The following is a 12,749-nucleotide window of genomic DNA, read 5'->3' as shown; positions in this document are numbered from 1 at the left end:
AGAGCCCTCAGAAACAATGCCACATATCTACAACTATCTGATCTTTGACAAGCCTGACAAAAACAGGAAATGAGGAAAGGATTCCCTATTTAATAAATGGTGCTGGGAAAACTGGCTAGCCATATGTAGAAAGCTGAAAGTGGTTCCCTTCCTTACACCTTATACAAAAATTAATTCAAGATGGATTAAAAACTTAAATGTTAGACCTAAAACCATAAAAACCCTAGAAGAAAACCTAGGCAATACCATTCAGGACATAGGCACGGGCAAGGACTTCATGTCTAAAACACCAAAAGCAATGGCAACAAAAGCCAAAATTGACAAATGGGATCTAATTAAACTAAAGAGCTTCTGCACAGCAAAAGAAACTACCATCAGAGTGAACAGGCAACCCACAGAATGGGAGAAAATTTTTGCAACCTACTCATCTGACAAAGGGCTAATATCCAGAATCTACAATGAACTCAAACAAATTTACAAGAAAAAAAACAAACAACCCCATCAACAAGTGGGCGAAGGAAATGAACAGACACTTCTCAAAAGAAGACATTTATGCAGCCAAAAAACACATGAAAAAATGCTCATCATCACTGGCCATCAGAGAAATGCAAATCAAAACCATAATGAGATACCATCTCACACCAGTTAAAATGGTGTTCATTAAAAAGTCAGGAAACAACAGGTGCTGGAGAGGATGTGGAGAAATAGGAACACTTTTACACTGTTGGTGGGACTGTAAACTAGTTCAACCATTGTGGAAGTCAGTGTGGCAATTCCTCAGGGATCTAGAACTAGAAATACCATTTGACCCAGCCATGCCATTACTGGGTATATGCCCAAAGGATTATAAATCATGCTACTATAAAGACACATGCACACATATGTTTATTGCGGCACTATTCACAATAGCGAAGACTTGGAACCAACCCAAATGTCCAACAATGATAGACTGGATTAAGAAAATGTGGCACATATACACCATGGAATACTATGCAGCCATAAAAAAGGATGAGTTCATGCCCTTCGTAAGGACATGGATGAAGCTGGAAACCATGATTCTCAGCAAACTACCGCAAGGACAAAAAATCAAACACCGCATGTTCTCACTCATAGGTGGGAATTGAACAATGAGAACACAAGGACACAGGAAGGGGAACATCACATACTGGGGCCTGCTGGGAGGTGGGGGGAGGGGGGAGATATAGCATTAGGAGATATACCTAATGTTAAATGACGAGTTAATGGGTGCAGCACACCAACATGGCACATGTATACATATGTAACAAACCTGCACGTTGTGCACATGTACCCTAAAACTTAAAGTATAAGAAAAAAAATTTAAAAAGTTTTAAAAAGGATATTTGTGTGTGCGTGTGTGTGTGTAGGGCACAAATATAATTGATACATATTATAACTGAAACACAAGTTTCAAAAAGCAGTAAATTTACTAGCCTTATGCCCTGTATTGTTTTTCATTCTATTGTATTCTATTGTATCATTTTTTACAAAAAACTGCTCCCAGCCCATGGAACCGATCTCAGAACTCACTAGCGGGCCATAACGTGCAGTTTGAACACCTCTCAACTAGATAATTTTAATGACCTTTCCACTGCTGTGCAGGGGAGATAGTTATCATTTTCTTCAATAAACTTTTGCGTAATGAGTTGTTGCTGCTGCTGTTTTGGGCAATTTTCTGTAAGACCTTCAACAAAACTACCCTGCACTGATAGATAATCCAGCACTACACGACCATCATTTTTGGAGTTGTTTTAAAAATATCTCTTTAACTAAATTGTAGGACCATATAAAAATGTCTCAATAATTTAGACCATACGGACACTCATTCATGTCTTTCTTTGTGTATTTGTCCTTCTACTTAATAAAATAAAGTTTCAATTTTATTTCTAATGCCTTCCATCCACTTTGCTGTCTCCTAGAGAAACAAATACTATATATGTTTATTAGTCGTGTTAGTCACTCCTTCAAACATCCCAAAGTGTCCCTTCTTCCATTTATAGAGGGATAATGAAAAGGAAGCTGGAGGACCAAGGTAGTGAGAACAGGACAATGGCAAAGGACACTAGTGGCGCTGTTGGGTATGGGGTGAGGTCCTGAGTAGCTCTGGGTAAAAGTTGATAAATACACTCCCAAGAGCTAACCACACTCCCTACTCAACAGCCACCTGTTTTAGAAGGCATGGCATGAAAAACTGACCTGCAGCTAATTTACTATTTTTTGATATATCGATTAGGACTACCTAAAATGCCGGGCAAGTTCATATAACTGCATAAAATCTAAGCATGTACCTCTAGAGAGAAACTTAGTTTTCTGCTAGATTATGTCAAACCTAAGTTTTTAGACAGTCTAAATGGGTTAAGGCTGTTCTGGGAAGGAACAGAACGTAGCTTTTAGTATAGTAATGTGTTTCAGGATCACTCATAGATTAGCACTCAAAAAGGATATATTATGGATTTTAGGTCTCAGATGCAGAGGAAATGGATCATAGTCTCTGAACTTTGTAGTTGTTTTGAACATTGATTAACGTTGGAAGTAAATGCAATGGGGTCTAGTGATCTGGATAGAGGTGGGGGTAAGGGTCAACGGAGCTCCCAGTTTGAGTCAAATAAGTGTTTGATGTCAAATAAGTGTTTGATATTGATCACTGAACAATATCAAATAAGTGATATTGATCACTGAACAATATCAAATAAGTATTTACTGAGCCCATTAGCATGTACTGACTTTCATTTATTTTCCCATAATTTTACTTTATGAAAAGTCCCTGATGTCAACTTACTGTGTTATCTTTTGTCATTTTTCTTCTCAAGGTATAATATTCTACATACTCTCACAAATCTCATTAAGTGTTATTCTAGTTAACTGCATTCTAAGTTTTACTTTAGAATTATTTAGAAACTACCCACATTAAATAATCCCTCTAGTGATTAAAATGGGTTCAGTTGAAATGTTGACTGAACTATGCCATATGTCCTACCATGTAGATTTTGTAAACAGAATGGAACCACCATAACCTTTTTTAAAATTTTATTTATTTTACTGTAAGTTCCGGGATACATGTGCAGAACATGCAGGTTTGTTACATAGATATACAAATGCCATGGTGGTTTGCTGCACCTATCAACCCATCATCTAGGTTTTAAGCTCCACATGCATTAGGTATTTGTCCTGATGCTCTCCTTCTCCTTGTCACCCACCCGCTGACAGGCCCTGGTGTGTGATGTTCCCCTCCCTGTGTCCATGTGTTCTCATTGTTCAACTCTCCCTTATAAGTGAGGACATGCGATGCTTGGTTTTCTGTTCCTTTATTAGTTTGCTGAGAATGATGGCTTCCAGCTTCATCCATGTCCCTCCCTGCAAAGGACATGAACTCATTTTTTTATGGCTGCTCAGTGTTCCATGGAGTATATGTGCCACATTTTCTTTATCCAGTCTATCATTGACGGGCATTTATTAGAAAGTCAGGAAACAACAGATGCTGGAGAGGATGTGGAGAAATAGAAATGCTTTTACACTGTTAGTAGAAGTGTAAATAAGTTCAACCATTGTGGAAGACTGTATGGCGATTCCTCAGGGATCTAGAACCAGAAATACCATTTGACCCAGCAATCACAATAATGGGTATATACCCAAAGGATTATAAATCATTCTACTATAAAGACACATGTGCAAGTATGTTTATTGCAGCACTATTTACAATAGCAAAAACTTGGAACCATAACCTTTAAAAAAATTATAAATATAGGGCCTTGCTATGTTGACCAAGCTAGTTTTGAATTCCTGAGCTCAAGCGATCCTCTTGGCTCAGCCTCCCAAAGTGCTGAGATTATAGGCGTGAGCCACCGACCATCATAACCTTTTTTAACAGATTAGACTGCACAGTTGAGGAACTTTTCTGAGGGGCATAAGCTGATTTTTGGTGCCCCAGCCTAGGTTAAACAAACCAAAGGCTGAGCTCCTACAAATCTGGATAGTGGACAAAGTACATCTTTAGAGCTCCAGCGTCCTGCCTGCTTCTTTCTGGATGACAAATGCCTTTCCTTCTGTTAAACCTACTTTGCAACAGGATAGAGAATCAGTGCTTATGAGAATAACTTTCAGTGGTGCTTTTTAGAGCAGGTATTTGCATTCAAGTCTTATTTCTCTCCTAACACACTGCAGAGCTTCAGCTTCATGCAGTCAACGAAACTACAGTCAACTCTCCTTCCTGGTGACAATTTCTACTTGGTTGCTTAACCATTGATCCTTATGGATTTCACAACAAACCATGCAATTTATGAATAAAGAGCATTTATTCATTAATCACAAAGTATATGTTGAGGGTCTGCTAAGTGTCTAGTCTGAAGCTCACTTATTTTGACTTTCCAAAGAAATATGCACAGCATTCTGGCAAATTCTGCTCACTTGAACTGCGGCTGGTTCTCTCTTTTCAATTCCCAGCTCATTACCAACATTCTGTTTTTCTAACCTTAAAGACACTTCAGAACACCGAGTTCCCGGACATTCCCCTTGTCCAATCAGGTTCTGTGTTCACAGAGTGTGCTGCAGATCATCCCCAGCTCTTCGTCCAGAGGGAAGTAGGAAGCCCAGCCAGAGGCTGTACCATGAGCAGCTGCGAGGTTACGCGCCCACTGGCCCTTCATGCTTCTGAGGCCCAAATCCCTGGGGTTACACAAAAGGCCCAGGCTGTGTCAAAACGGAATCGGCTGTCCTGGCTCCCTCACCTTCCTTCCTCTTTGTACTCCTGGCAGGAAGTCACTAATATCAAAAGATACTTTTAAAAAAAGAAAAGAAAAGAAATAACAGAATGCTGCCTAAATCTCAGGCTTAGTTCATCATATTCTACTTGCATAGGAGCCACTAAAACCATGAAAGACCACATCAGATGGCAGCATCTATTTAGCAGGTATTTTGAGAAAGACCTCGTTGCTGGATCCTTTACCTATAACCAAATCCCATGAGCATGGCATCCGATCATTTTAGAGCTGAGAGGGGTGCAATCTTTTAGAAGAGATGTAGCAGAAGGATCAGAGTGATATGCTGCAGAGCTCCAATCCCCCTTTCAGAAGTTTGCTGTTGTTTCTCTGAGACTTGAGTGACTGCAGCACAACTCAAGACTTAGTTTTTTAGAGACCCCCCTCCACCCTCCCGAGAACTACAGGGAGCAAGAAGACATCTCACTTTTCAACTCCCACCTCTGGTTTAGACCACACATTCATCATTTTAGGAAACAGTTAAGAGGTTTTCCTAACTTTGCTCTTATACCCCTGGCATTCCTCTCAGTTATCAATTATCTTTATTTTGGCGATAGTAAGAGAGGCCGAATTCATTTCTTTTTTAGAAACGCTGGAGAAGAGCTCGTGTGAAAAATTACTCTCTGAAATTGAACACTAGATAGATGATTACCATAAATACCCAGCATCCTGTCAAGCAGGGATCCACACGTGGGCAGAGGAAAGAGGGAGGGAAGGTAACATTTCATGTTTCCCCTGTCCTAGGCACCTTTCATACACTTTTCAAATCATCACCGCAGTCCCACAAGGTGGGTAGGTAGTCAGACATTTGTGGAAACTGAGGCTCAGTTAATAAATGAATACGCAGGGCCTTGGTCTTTGTTCGGGTCTATCTGAATGCAAAGCCAGATGGCTTTTCACCAAACGGCTGCATCGCCAATCATTGTCCTAGTCGGGGCTTCTGCCTCTCCCATGTCTGATTCATGGTGTGCTTTAGCCACAACATTATACTCCATATATTATCTAAAGCAATTATCACAGCAACGTGTTAAATTCTAGAAATAACTAAGCTGTAGGGCAGTTAAGTATCGCGTAGGACATTAGATAGCTAAGATGGAATGGCTATCCCAGTTCCTGTGACTCTAGGTCCCTGCTTTTTCTACAAAGCCACCACCTGTGTGTGAGACATTTGGAAGTGGGCTTTATGCATGCAAATAATTTTCCAGCTGTGTTAAACCCAAGAGAACCAAGAAGGAAGAGCTCTATGAAAGAGAGAGAAAACATTTAAATGGGGTCAAGAAGGAAGGGAAGTCGTAAATTAAATGAAGAGTCTAACAGGTTTTGGACAGATGGATAACATACATTTTTCATATATTTTTCAAGTGCTTACTCTGTACCATAGCAGTATACTTTCTCCATTCAAGAATTTATACCAATGGAGGAGATAGACATAGGAAAAACAAAAACAACCAAAAAACCACAACTCAGTCTCTACTCCACCCCATAGTCCACAATCTTCTTTCCCTCCCAGCCCATCTTGTCTTAGTTAATGGCAACAATACCCACCTGGGCATCTTTCCCTCATCTCATTTCCCCTCTTCCTCCCACCTCACATTCCATTTCACGAATTCTGAATGATGGACCAGCTTCCCCAAATTTTTCTCCTCCACTGACTCTTCTGCTACCACCACATTCTAGCTCCACTGTTTTTCCTGTGAACTACCACAAATGTGTCTTATTTTGTTTTATTTTTATTTTATTTTATTTTTGAGACAGAGTCTTGCTCTGTGGCCCAGGTCGGAGTGCAGTCACACGATCTTGGCTCACTGCAACCTCTGCCTCCCAGGTTCAAGCAGTTCTCCTGCCTCAGCCACCCCAGTAGCTGGGATTACAGGTGCATGCTACCAAGTCTGGCTGACGTTTGTGGTTTTAGTAGAAAGGGGATTTCACCATGTTGGCCAGGCTGGTCTTGAACTCCTGGCCTCAAGTGATCCACCAGCCGCAGCCTCCCAAAGTGCTGGGATTACAAGCGTGAACCACAGCACCCAGCCAACAAGTGTGATGGTTTCCTTAAAATATAGATAATAACTTTTCTCCAAATAAAATTATTCAGCTTCACGTTGAATAAAATAAAATCAGAACTTCTTATGTCAGCTTACAAAGCTCACTGTGATTTGGTTCTTACCCACATATATGGCCTGTATGGCCTGACTTACTTTCTCTCTCTCTCCACCCCCCGCACCACCCCCCTGTCCCCCCACAACCCCCTTTAGTCACATTGGTCTTTCTGCCTCTTAACCTTAACATCTTTAGGATTTTTATACTGTCCTTTACATGGAAGTATTTTTCCCCAGGGCTGCCTTGGGCTTTCTTTTTCTCATTAGTCAGATCCTCATTCTAATGGCCCCTTCCCATAGAGGCCATTATTGTATCCCCAAAAAGATAAGTTTGCATCCTAACCTCCAAAGTCTGTGAATATGGCCTTATTTGGAAATAGTCCTTGCAAATATAATCAAATCAAGTTAAAGGCATACTGGGTTAGGATGGGCCCTAATGAGTTAATGGTATCCTTAAAAGAAGAGGGAAATTTTAGACACAGACACACCGGGAAGAAGGCCATGTGAAGGTGAAGGCATGTATTGGAGTGATACATCTGTAAGCCAAGAAATTTCAGGAATTTCCAGCCACCACCAGCAACTAGCAGAAGTAAAGGAAAATTTCTCCCCAAGAGCCTTCAGAGAGAACGTGCCCTGCTGCTATCTTGATGTCTAACTTCCAGCTTCCAGAATAGGGAGAATACATTTCTATGAAGAAATAAATTTCTTGCTGGGCATGGTGGCTCATGCCTGTAATCTCAGCACTTTGGGAGACCAAGGTGGCAGATGACTTGAGGTCAGGAGTTCAAGACTAGCCTGGCCAACATGGTGAAACCTCGTCTCTACTAAAAATACAAAAATTAGTGGGCATGGTGGCGTGTGTCTGTAGTTCCAGCTGCTTGGGAAGTTGAGGCAGGAGAATCATTTTAAGCCAGGACATGGAGGTTGCAGTGAGCTGAGATCGTGCCACTGCACTCCAGCCTGGGTGACAGAGTGAGACTCCATCTCAAAAAACAAACAAACCAACTTCTATTGTTTTATGCAACCCACTTTTTGATAACTCATATGGCAGCCCCAGGAAATTAATTTAGAATTCAATCAGAATTTTCTAGCTGTGTTAGACCTATCAGAACAGAGAGAGAACAGCTCTATAAAAGAGAGAGAAGATATACAAATTCAGTCGAGGAAGGAGAATCATAAATTAGACAAAAAGTCTAACAGGATTTAGAGAGATGAGTAACATATATTTTAAATATTTTTCAAGTGATTTGTGGTTGGTTCCCCCACAGCCAACTCTTTATTGCATAATTCAGTTTTTTTTATTCATAGTATTTATCACTCTCTGAAACAGTTTAAGTCGTTACATATGTAGTAAATACGTACATTTATAATGTTTATATATGCATGTTTATCATATGTATATCTGCTTATCCTTATACAATATATAAATATTTGAAAGTGCAAAGTTTATTTACCTGGTTCACCCAACACCTAGAAGATAGCCTGGATATACAAATATCTGCTCAATGAACACATGAACTTGGTGAATTTAGTAGTATAACTAAACTCAGATAATGTCTGAATAAAAGCCTTTATTATAAATTTGATTTTGTATCACATTTGAGGAATATGTAATATGTTTGTGTGATTCTTATAGCAAAGGTCTATATTTGAAATGATAACAATAACTAGTTAATCCAAGAAGAATTGAGAAGGCCAACTAAACCAAATATAACAGGTAAAAAGATCCCATTCATTTACTTTCAGCTGTCCCCATTGCTTAAAGAATGAGATAGGATATTCCCAAACAACTGTGATTTTTCCTACGACTTGGAAAATAACTTCATTTTCAAATCTGAGTTTAGGTTCTCCTAAAATGAGTGTGGCAGTTTATGCTCTAATTTATCATGTCATCTGCTTAATTAAGTTTGAACTGATATTACTTTTGGTTTCCTAACTATACAGCCTCTCAGATGTGTTGAGTATCATCGAGGGTGCTTGTGCAGAAAAATCAAGTTTGTTCCAGTGGGCAAAACTCAGGCTTCCAGAATCAAAACCTTCCAATTTCCGTCACAATATACTACATAATCATAGATAAATAATCTTAATTTTCTGAGCATAATATATAATTATTTTTCATATCATTTGTTTCCTTTTTCAAAGTTATTATGTCCAAGCACAGTAACTCATGCCTGTAATCTCAGCCCTTTGGGAGGCCAAGGTGGGAGGATCACTTTGAGTCCAGGAGTTCAATACCAACCTGGGCAACATGGTGAAACCCTATCTCTACAAAAAATACAAAAGTTAGCCAGGTGTGATGGTGTGTGCCTGTAGTCCCAGCTACTTGGAAGGCTAAAGAGGGAGGGTCTCCTGAGCCCAGGAGGTTGAGGCTTCAGTGAGCTGTGATTGTGCCACTGTACTCCAGCCTGGGTGACAGAGTGAGATCCTGTCTCAAAAAAAAAAAAAAAATACTATAAGGTGATAGAAGTTTATAAAAACAATTTAGAAAATACAAAAAGTATAAACCAGTCACAATATTACCAGCTTCAAATAAGAACTGTTAACATGTTGATGTATTTTGTTTTAGTCGGTTTTGTGTGCACATAAGCCTGAAAACAGAGGCACAGAAATATGGATATGCTGTTAAAAATTAGGAGCATATGTTACGCAATATATAGCTTATATCATTCTTTATTTTAGGGTTATATAAATATTGGTTTCTTTTACTCATTCTATGTGAATTTTTTCTGTGACCGTGACTTTAAGTGTCAGCCTTACATTTAATTAAATGGAGACGCTATAAAATAACAAGCACTTTATTGTCAAATTAACTATTGTTAATTTATAAAAGCTTTTTCAGTAAACTTTGGTGTCTATAAATCTTCATTTACATCTGATTAATTTCTCAAGGGAAAATTCATATAAGTAGAATTGTAGGGTCAAAGTGCATGAATACTTTTAAGGCTTTCCCATTCCTTCTAGAAGTATATTTATATCCCCTCTACACATACAGCATACAGTCATACACCTGATTTCTACCTAAATAAAAATGAAATTTTATTATTTTAACGTCCTTTTATAAGACATTTTGCAAATACTTTTCTTTATTGTTTATCTTATAATTTTATTCTCAATTTTTAATATAGATTTTTTAAAGTCTACAGACAAGTTTATCAATCTTTCTGATTGTATTTTCTTCAATTTGTATATTGGAAATAATATCCTCACCATAAAATGATTCTAGAAATTTCTACCAAGTGACCATTACATAGCCGACACTGATCTAGGTGCTGGGGTTGTAAAAATGATGGAGCCAAAATTCCTACCTTCGTTGAGTTTGCAATCTAGTCACAGCAGATTTACAATAATCAACATAAATGGTCTACTAATTAAATAAACAAGCTGTTTCAGATAGTGATAGGTTCATGAAGAAAAAAAAAAATAGGACAATTGAAAATTGAGTGCCCATGCATGTGAGGAGTGCATGTTTAAACTTAGTTTCAGATGAAGACTTCAGGAGGAGGCATTAGAAATGAAACCAAATGATAAGAAAGAGAGAGTCCTAGGCATGTGTGGGGAAGCCTCATTGCAAGGAGAGATAATAATGGTGAGTGCAAAGACTTGGAAATGAGAGCAGGCTTGGTGGGTTCCATGACAGAAAGAAGGCCAGTCCGACTCAAGTATGGCAAGTGATGCAGGATGCAACCTTGGGAATATAACAGGACCAGATCCCACGGTTCTTTATAAATCATGAGGAGGAGTTTGGATTTCCAACTTTAGAACTTTTGGAAAGTTTCCAGCGAGAAGATGGTATGTTCACTTTGTCTGCTTGGTGGAAAAATGGCTTGGAAGTGGGTCTAAATAGAAGCAAAAGAACAAGATAGGAGGCTATTAGTATAACCTGGCAGAGAGAATATGGTAGATATGTCTAAGGTTATAGCCACAGACTCTATTTTGTGGTTTCACTAATTATAGTTAAATGTATAGTTATCTGAAAATAACGTATTTATTATAGTTAACTTTTATTCCATCTTGAAGTAAACTATAGAGTTCTCCTCCCTCTCTTTCTCTCTCTCTCTTTCTCTCTCTCTCTCCCTCTCCTGCTATAATGTCTCTCTTTCTGTGCCAGTGTCAGCATTTTGACTATTGTAGCTTGAAAATGTTTCAATTTACTAGTAAATCCCCCATCGTTACTTTTGTTTTCGAAATTTTCTTTGCTAATACATTTTCTTCTTTTTTTTTTCAGATGATCCTTGAACATTTCCTCAAATCTCTTTTACCAATACACACACACACTCACACACACGCACACACACACACGTCTGTGAGATTTTGAATGGTAATGCATTAAAACTATTTGTAAATGTTGTGGTTCTGAGAGGAACTGGGCTGAGCTACGTGGTTTTCTATTCTAATTTTTCAAATGCTTGAAGGCAGGCGTTGTTAGGGGCTTCAGTCATCTAAAAGCTCAAATTGGTTGCATATCCCAAGATAAACTCATTCACGTGTCTGAAAGATCGTGCTGGCATTGGCTGGAAATGTAGGTGGAGCTTGTGAATATGGTCTTTCCATGGGCTTTTCACACTAAGGCAAATGGATTCCAAAAAGGAATCCCCCAAGAACAAATTCTCCAAGATATCCAGACAGAGGCTGTAATGATGCTTACATGAGTTTGAGTCATCAATATTAGACTGTCATATCTCCCACATTCTATTGGCCAAATGAGTTTGTTAAGGTCAGCAAGGATTCAAGGGAAAGATAATGAGACCACAACTTTTGATGGAGAAGTGGCAAGGTCCTGTCCAGAAGATCATGCAGGATGGGATACTGTGGCTCTCCTTGGTTACAGTCTGCCAGAATCCACCTCCTCAGTCCACAACAATTCACATCCCTCCCACCTGCAAAATACACTTACCACTCCTCTAAGATCCCTGTAATTTTATCCCAATGCAGTGATCTTGAAATCTAGGATCTCTTCAGACAAATCAAATGCAGATGTAGAAGAGGTTTATGGGTACAATTCCTCAAGAACATTTTCTTCCTGTCTGAAAACCTGTAAACAAGTTAGCTGCTCCTGTGCACACACCCAACATACAAGAGTGATCAGGAAAATAATTGTTATTGGTTAAATTGTGCCCCTCGAAATTCATATGTTGAAGTAATCCCCAGTACCTCAGAATGTGAAATTATTTGGAAGTAGAGTCATTGCATATGTAAATAGGATGAGGTCATACTAGAGTAGGGTGGGCTTTTAATCCAATACACCTGGCATTCTTATAAAAAGGGGAAATTTTGACACAGACATACATAGAAGAGAGACAATCTGAAGAGGAACAGGGAGAAGATGGTCATCCATAAGCCAAGGAGAGAGGCTTGGAACAGATTCCTTCCTCACAGTCCTCAGAAGGAACCAATTCTACCAACACCTTGATTTTGGACGTCCAGCCTCCAGAACTGTGAAGCAATAAATTTCTGTTGTCTAAGCCACCCAGTTGGTGGCACTTTGTTATAACAGCCCTGGCAAACTAATACAAAAATAATTGAAGCTGAGCATATACCTGTAGTCCCAGCTACTGGGGAAGTTGAGGCAGGAGGCTTTGTTGAGCCCTGGAGTTTGAGGCCAGTCTGAATGACATAGACAGGCTCTGTCTCTAAAATATAAATATAAAAATAAAAACAAAAATTAATTAAAATAGACACTCTCATTGAAAAAGAAAAGAAATAGGGGACATATAGCAGCCATTAGTCCACAGCAATTTCAAAATTTCATCAGAAATGTATCACTAATATCTTAATTAGATGCTCCTTGGATCTGTTTTTTTGTTGATCTTAGTTCTGCTGTCAGGACTCTAAGCTCTGCGCTCTGAAATATCTCTTCTTTCTCATAAGAAATGGCTTATTT

General features: G+C 39.0%; 1 long non-coding RNA gene across 2 annotated transcripts in view; it reads right to left on the bottom strand.

Moving 5' to 3' along the window:
* LOC134730873 (uncharacterized) overlaps nt 1–12,749 on the bottom strand; it is a 69,459-nt gene that overhangs the window by 33,465 nt on the left and 23,245 nt on the right. For both annotated transcript variants that reach the window (XR_010112868.1, XR_010112867.1), the window contains one exon: nt 12,406–12,498. This is a non-coding gene — a long non-coding RNA (uncharacterized LOC134730873). The remainder of the gene's footprint in view (nt 1–12,405; nt 12,499–12,749) is intronic.

Source organism: Pan paniscus, chromosome 7, assembly GCF_029289425.2.
Source record: "Pan paniscus chromosome 7, NHGRI_mPanPan1-v2.0_pri, whole genome shotgun sequence".
Classification (NCBI taxonomy): Eukaryota; Metazoa; Chordata; class Mammalia; order Primates; family Hominidae; genus Pan; species Pan paniscus.
This window is presented reverse-complemented; position numbering and strand designations above follow the sequence as displayed.